Source organism: Podarcis melisellensis (genome assembly GCF_964234715.1).
Source record: "Podarcis melisellensis genome assembly, chromosome: 9".
NCBI classification, from domain to species: Eukaryota; Metazoa; Chordata; class Lepidosauria; order Squamata; family Lacertidae; genus Podarcis; species Podarcis melisellensis.
Genome location: NC_138541.1, coordinates 25,467,782 through 25,476,200, shown reverse-complemented (window position 1 = coordinate 25,476,200; position 8,419 = coordinate 25,467,782).

Below are 8,419 nucleotides of genomic sequence, written 5' to 3'. Positions count from 1 at the left end.
AAATTTATGGTGGAGAGTAGATCGAAATAGGAGCAGAGAAGGAAAAATGTATTGACAAGAGGATATAAAGCAGACAGCCACCTCCGTCATAAATCTATTTGTTATGAACGGTGTCCCATTGATTTCAACAAAGATCAGCTCAGAGGTAGTGCCTGATGCTTTAAGAAAGTGTAAAAAGAGTGGCTGGCAACAGCAATTTGTTGGCATTGGCAGACTCTGCTTGGCTCAGCAGAGAGGGTTCCCAGAACTACTTGGATCAAGATATTTTTAAAGATCACATTATCTCGTTCCTAAAAATCAATAGCCACTACAGGACTGTTGGGTATGTTGGGATGTAAATGTCTTCCATTCCACAGACCACTCACTTGATGCTTGTGTGGATGAGTTTCAAACCTGTTTTCTGCCTTTCCCCTCTGCTTATTTCGTTTATACATCTGTGTATGTGTGTCGATATCAGTGTTAAACATACACATCCAGTTCAGGTCTTTACACAGATTCACATATCCACCTGTATTCTTCATTCTGCAGCAAACATCTTCAACATCCTTCTATTTCTTTTGGCATAGCATAAATTTGAGCTTGGTAAGAACAATACATTCCCTAATTCTGAACTGGCTATTTAAAGCAAATGTCAGCAAGACCTGAAGTTCAAGTGTTTCCCGGTGTTGCACACCTGGTAATCAATATTCGCATAGGAAGTAAGTTGTGATTGTAAAATTTCCTTTTCCTTTTTGCTATTTAAATGAATCTAAATTGATGTTTTCTTCCTCCATGTAGCAAATGAGCAGCATTATCTTCCCATAGCAATTGCCATCCTTTCGCATTATGTAAAACATAAACTGCTGAAAGAAGTCTCCATAGAAATGAGAATGCTCTATCAAGTGATGGCACTTCCATTATAAATATATTTTTTCTATGCTTAAAACTTTACAAATTTTAAACACACACACACAACTGCTGTAGGCTTCCCCCAGATTTATAAATATAGTGCCATCTGTAGGATCATTTAAACCCACTTTGGATTAATCTGGTCTCATGAAACCTTTTATTTATACCATCATCATTTGTTTGTAAGCCTACCTTTCCATGCTCAAGGCAGCTTGCAACATCAAAGAAATCACATAATTCACTCTAATAGTCACAAAAATATAGCAACATTTAAAATTAATGAAAACATCTAATTAAATATACAATAAAATTCAACATTCCATGCATAATTCAAAACAAAGTCTAATGCAGAAATAGTCTTCCAAAACCAGCAAAAACGACGCATCTCCAAAATTAAATATTGACCCCAACAAGAACTTATAAATAACACCCCCACCCCAATAGTCTCTAGACATCCTGAGAAGCCGGCTGTATTCCTCCCATCTTCCCTAATGCATTATCCACTGTTTGTGCCCGGGAGTTAAAATGTCCTTTCAAAACAAAAATGCTTGTTGACTTGGTTTCCCACCCCCATTAGAACAGTGATTTCACAGTCCAGTTGCTCTTTTTGGATAAGTGGCCTGCAACATTCATATAATCCACTTATTCTGAAACATTTCAATTATCAGCCCACAGAAGGTCTTGCACCATTACCAGCTACTTCCAGATCACTTCTTGCATAAGATGGTTACATAATCGCAACTAACCTTCTCTTAAACTCCTTTTCTTTCCCGCTTTTTGTCTGTGCATCCCATTATAGAAGCATGCACTACATGCAGTGCCGAGAGGTTTTGTCCTATGGCATGGTTATATATAGACATGCCCTGTACAGATACATTTAATAGTTCTTCCCAGGAACACGTATCTGCAGCACTCCTCTCCCCAATCCTTCCTGTTACATCTAACTGCTTGACCTACCAGGACGAAAGGGCCATGGTGGTTGTGGTACCACAGTCTAATCAACTGATGCTTATTCAGCAGTCAGTCCAGCTGAGTTACCTCTAAAACAGGAACAGTGGACCTGTGAAACTTCAGATGTTGTTGGACTCCCATCAGCTCGTCAGCATGGCCATAAGTTAGGGGTGATGGGAGCTGGAATTCAACAAATTCTGGACCACAGGTTCCCCATCCCTTCTGCAGAATAAGAACTATGGATTGCAGATCCATTGTTTGCACATCTACTCAGATGTACTCTACACACAGTCCAGTGGGACTTACTCTCAGCTAAATGTGACTCGCATTTCAGTCATACGCATGGATATTTACTGAACAGCCATGCTTTTAAGCATCTTAACCTGACACTGGTGAATATTGGAATTGTTTCAAAGATTGTATACATTCAAAACTGGCCTTTGCTAGGAATAACGTTAACCTCAAAGTAAACTTGAAATAAAAAAACATTTAATGCAAGATAGATCACTGAGGGAACAGTATGTTATATGTTTATTGTAGGCAGAGGCTTTGATTTAAAAGCCCCCTCTAGTGCTTTATATTTTCCCCAATTGATTTTCCTTCCTTCACATAAGGAAGCCTAAGAGCTGCTTTCAGTATAATTTTGGATGACGGGCTTCTTAAAGCCTGAGCTTCAGGTTCTGCATTGTGTTTTAGAAATCCATATATTTCCACTCTCAAGCAAGCCTTTGTACAAACTTGAAGGCTGGCTGGCTTGTTTTGAGCATATACATGGGCATAGCCAGGATTTTTGTTGTGGGGGGCCAGGCCTTTTGTTGGGGGGGAGCAGAACCCCAGTTTGCTATGTATTTTTATTGATTGGCAACAGCTTTCCCTTCTTGCCCCGCTTGGCTATGCCCATGAGGGTATAACTGATATTAATGTGACGTTCCTGCTGCAACCATTCTAAAATGATGCTGATCTGTATTTTCCAGTTTTTAAATATGATTGGCAACCTGGCAGTGGGAATCCCAAACATCCGGTAGGATGGCTGGGTAGCTGACTTCTTTATTAACTTGTTTATCTATCAATCTGTATCTCACTGACTTCAACAAACCTTGGCAATTTTAAACTAGGCATTGCTATTGCTATGCTTTATTGTTAGTTTTTATATGTTATTTGCAGTCTGGCTTATTACTTGTAATGTTATTGCTGACCTTCTGATTTTAGCCTCTATAAATTCCAGAGAGGAGTAGGTGTATCAACGTGTAATAAAGGAAGAAAGAGTGCCCTGTAGAGTTTTAAAGAATAACAAATTTGTTGTGGAATGAACTTGCATAGGCAAGTGATAAAGGCAAACATATAGGTTGAAATCATTCCCACTGAAATTGATGGGGATTTTTAAATGTTTAATTGTTGACAAGTATCAAGACCACCACAGTGATAAAATAAATGAATAAAGGAACTGTTTAATTGTGGAAAAATCACACTCTTACAATGAAGGTTATATCCTTAAGGTGCAATTTTTCTGCTCAAACGGAAGTCCCACTGAATTCAGTGGGACCTGCTTCAAGGCAAGGGTGCATAAAATTGAGCCTGAAAAGGACCAAACATTAATTAAGAAACCCAAGCATAAGGCAAAAAGCATTTTCACATATTACCTGTGATTTATATATACCCAAACATCACCCAAACATGCTTATTTCATCTTGAACATAGAAAGGCATGTCCTTGCAAGAAGTCTGTTCCTGTTGTTTTCACTATTAGCTGCCTCCCTTAATAAGTAGTTATTCTTTATTGAAGTAAACTAATTGATTTTGTTTTGCATTGTTTTATTGATCTTGTAATGTACCTCATCAACTGAGTCATGTTCTGGTGGAATGTAGGGATAAAAATATTTTCAATTAATATTGATAGTCAAATCTCATTCCTTTGACATTTTTCAGAAGGGTCTTCCATCTATGTGAGGAACAGAATGTCCAGTTTTGGAACAGGTGTTTGAACCCCTTGTTTTTCTTCATTGGAATAATATTTTCTAGCTGATTTGAATGTTATTCTTGAACAACATGGAAAGGAGACTCTGAATATTGAATTTGTATTAGAGCTTATGGACCTGAACTATGGATGGTGAACTGCATCCTTGCTGAGAAGATTATATGATAAAGACTTCTTTGATAAAACAGCTGTCAACATGAAGCATATCCGTGATTGATCATAATTGTGGGCCTCGGCTGACCAAAAGCATTTTGTATTACTCATCCATCAATTGCCTCCAAAACAAGCTTTTATATATCTAATCATATCCAGCCTTGTGCTAGATCACTATCTACTTCTTGTTGTTGTCTTTTTCAGAGGAATGCTGAACTAGTCATTCCCTTCCTTCCTAGAAGAAAATCAGTTCTGTATTACTGCCATTCTTTAAATGAGTCATCCTTCAGTGTCCAGGAATCAGCTCTTTCACACTAAGTTGCTGCATCACACACAGTCATTCATTATAGGTTTATTCCTACAAATGATGCACCAATACAATGGTGTTGTACTGGAGCATCAATAGCAGGTCTTATCCTCTTCTATATAGATGTATACCAGGAATGGATCTGATTCACATGCCTACTGCCTGGGCTCAGGATTGTTTCTAATGATTTGCTCATATATGATGGAATAGCCAAGTAGGGTGGGTGTTTTTTTAAAAAAAGAATAATTAAATTGTGTCCTGAATATCAGCAATCTAATATCGTCATATCCCCCTTTTCTAACTTTCCCCCCCAAAGGACTCTCCACCAGCTTTTGCCTTTTTCCTCAGCCGATAATGGTGTGAAAAAGTAGGGAAAGGATAGGGATCAGTATGATGTCAGAGAGCAGAATAAAAACTGATTAATATGCCACCGAATTTTGGATAAAACAGAATCAGGAATAAAGGCCAGGAGTACTAAACTAGGAGGAAGCACTTGGGGTTGGGTCCAACTGACAGTAGAACCACTGAATAATAATAATAATAATAATAATAATAATAATAATAATAATAATAATATCTTTATTGTCATTGCCCCCTCTCGGGGACCACGAAATTACTTAATGGAGCTAAGCTAGTCATTAATTTCAGTTAACCTACTCTGCGTAAAACTTTACTATTTTGTTTCCTTTTAGTACCCCATCTGGCAATAATATCTTTCATGACAGAAGTAGTATAGTGGGACTGGATTAATCACAATGAGAACTTCAGTAAACTAACCAAGACAATCCAGAACTGGAATGAAAAGTTGGTGACTCAAAGATTCCGGTTAGGCCTTCCAGGGCCAAGAAAATGCAGGGGCTAAGTTATGGGATAGAAAGTAGACCATGAAAACTTGCCAGAGTGTGCTTCGTTGTGCTATTTCATCACTATTGAATTGTACAAATACTTGCCAGATGCTAGAGAGTGGGCAGTTCCTGGCACGAAAAGTACTGAAGGGAAAAGGCCAAACAGAGAGGAAGCAGCTAACCTCAGGCGTCTTCCACAGCTAATGGGAGGAAAACATGTACATACAATAAAAGAAATAATGAAAATCTGGGCTTGGGCTTCTTTATGCATAGAAAATATTGTAGGCCAAATACAGAGCATATGCACCTCAAAGGGAGTGTAATGAGATCACCCTGATATATCTAGGTTTGCCAATTGTCCCACCCTCAGCAGAAGACTCTTGCTGCAACATACTGGGCTGAGTACTTAGCAACTCCTAAATTGCAATGGTCTTTTGTGTGGCTCCTGCCATGTTTACAAGCAGCCACTGTCTTCTAAGCTCTATCTCTCCTTTCAACCTACTTCAGTCTCAGTGAGGCTTTCAGACTCTTGGTCTCTGAATATGGTTTTGGACCAAAGAGAGTGAACAAGAAGGTAAAGGGACTCCTGACCATTAGGTCCAGTCGCGAACGACTCTGGGGTTGCGGCGTTCATCTCGCTTTATTGGCTGAGGGAGCTGGCGTACAGCTTCCGGGTCATGTGGCCAGCATGACTAAGCCGCTTCTGGCAAACCAGAGCAGCACATGGAAACGCCGTTTACCTTCTCGCTGGAGCGATACCTATTTATCTACTTGCAATTTGACGTGCTTTCGAACTGCTAGGTTGGCAGGAGAAGGGACCAAACAACGGGAGCTCACCCCGTCACGGGGATTTGAACCGCCAACCTTCTGATCGGCCAGCCCTAGGCTCTGTGGTTTAACCCACAGCGCCACCTGCGTCCCATGCTTGGTTGAGGTGCTTATGCTTAATCTTGAGTTTCTGAAAAATAGGTCTAAACACCTACTAAGTCACTTGTAGTGATACTGGAATGAGCCACTAGAGGGAGAGGGAGATGCAGGAACCTTTTAACTTCGTTCCCCTGTGCCATTTGCCAAAATACAATAAACTGATTGTAAAATTGTTTTGCCACCAGCACCACCAAAAGAACCCAAGTGTGGGAGTAGAGGGAGATGGAAATATTTGGCTGTGCCACTGAAACAGTAAAAAACCCAGATGAACACTTGTGGATATATAGGCCTCAGCAGTAAACTTTGCATAACCACGATTTAGGGACATGTAAACTGCCTTTCAGCTAGTACAGTATCCAAAGCAGTACATAATTCAAATGAATAATTGCTTCTAGTTTGTTATTCAAAGTTGTGTCTTTGCTGGAGCTTCAAAAAGTAGCTTTCATTTAGGGGAAAACTCTATACTTTCCCGATGCATTAAGAGTCAATGGAATGATTTTGCACAAGGCCACAAATGAATTTAGCTCTTAGTTCCTAAAGTCATGAAAGAAGTTTAATTCACTAAATGGGGTTTTTGTTGTTGAAAAGTCACTTTTTTGCTACATTTCGGGGAAGTAACAGGCACGAGGCATGTGGTCACACATATAGAATAGATCTATCACACTGGGTGTCTGAATTATTTCTTTACCATGAATTGCTATGTAGCTTTGTGCAAATGTTGGGATGCAGGTGGCACTGTGGGTTAAACCACAGAGCCTAGGACTTGCCAATCAGGTCAGCGGTTCGAATCCCCATGACGCGGTGAGCTCCCGTTGCTCGGTCCCTGCTCCTGCCAACCTAGCAGTTCGAAAGCACGTCAAAGTGTAAGTAGATAAATAGGTACCGCTCCGGCGGGAAGGTAAATGGTGTTTCTGTGAGCTGCTCTGGTTCGCCAGAAGCGGCTTAGTCATGCTGGCCACATGACCCGGAAGCTGTATGCCGGCTCCCTCAGCCTATAAAGCAAGATGAGCGCCGCAACCCCAGAGTCTGTCACGACTAACGGTCAGAGGTCCCTTTACCTTTGTGCAAATGTATTGATAATTTTGGACGTGTATTGCTCTGCAATACCTGAGAAACATTACAGAAAAGCTGGGGTGCTGTGTATTTCAGTGCATTATGTAGATCTGTATCTCCATGATGTCATATATTCTGAGTTTCTGTGCAAGAGAGAGGCAAACAAGCCTTCATGATTTATGTTGTACCAAAAGCAGCAAAGATATATTAAATTTGGCACAAAGCCCACCCTTTTTGCCACTTAGTCTAGTCAAAGCCCTAAATGTCTAGGCTACAAGGAAATTCAGCTCAAAAATTAAATATCAGCTAACCTTTATGGAACGATTTTTCTTCTCTCTACAAGACCTCACTGCTGCAACCACTGGAAAAAGTGGCCTGACAATGTATCATTCTGGCATATCCTAGACAAGAGTCAGCAGCACTCTTGGTCGTTCCAAAATTTGTCAATGCTGTGCAGAGAATGTGTCTTGGTTTCTCTTAAGATTTAAGTGTAGCTCAGCTGACAGAGACTCTTTCTAGCAAGTCAGATGCCTGTTTGGCCAGGAAATAAAAAACGGCATTACCCACCACTGCCCCCAACAAATGGAATCTTAAATTTTGTTTGTGTGTGTGTTTTGTAGGGAGATACAAAATAGTAAAAACAGTAACTGACTGTGTCAGCATAAGTATTCATGCATTCCAACCACCTTATTTTGAAGTCAAGAATTAAAAAATATCTAGTTACAAGAGCCTGAGACCTTCCCAAATCCCAGCAACAGCAAAATCACCAACTAAAACTTGCCCCACAGAGATCGACACAGAAACCTTACCAAGAACGTTTTCCAGCACTTCTGCAATATGCTCCAGTTAGCTTTCTCTAGTATATCCTCAATAAGTTAACAGCTTCAAAGGAAGAACAGCCAGCAAGGCCTCTCTCCACCTGTGTCCTCCTTGTACACATCTAGTGCAGTAAGATCTCACTTCTAATTATCCTATCTGTATACTAAATGGTAATTCTTAAATGGTAGCATTATAACTATTATTTTTAATTGCATTTATATCCCACCTTTTCTTCCAAGGAGCTCAAGGTGGTATACAGTGTTCTTCTACCCCTTCTCATTGAATCCCACACAACAAGCCTGTGAGGTAGGTTAGGCTGAGGCAGTGACCGGCCTAAGGTCACCTAGTGGTTTTAGTTGGATTAAGACCTGGTCTTCCAGGTCCTAATCCAACGCACTAAGCACTATGCTACACTGGCTCTCTGGACCATGTAAGATAACATTCATTTCTGTTTTCCAGGACGTCAGCTACAGCGGGGATATTATGAGAGCACGCTCAGTTA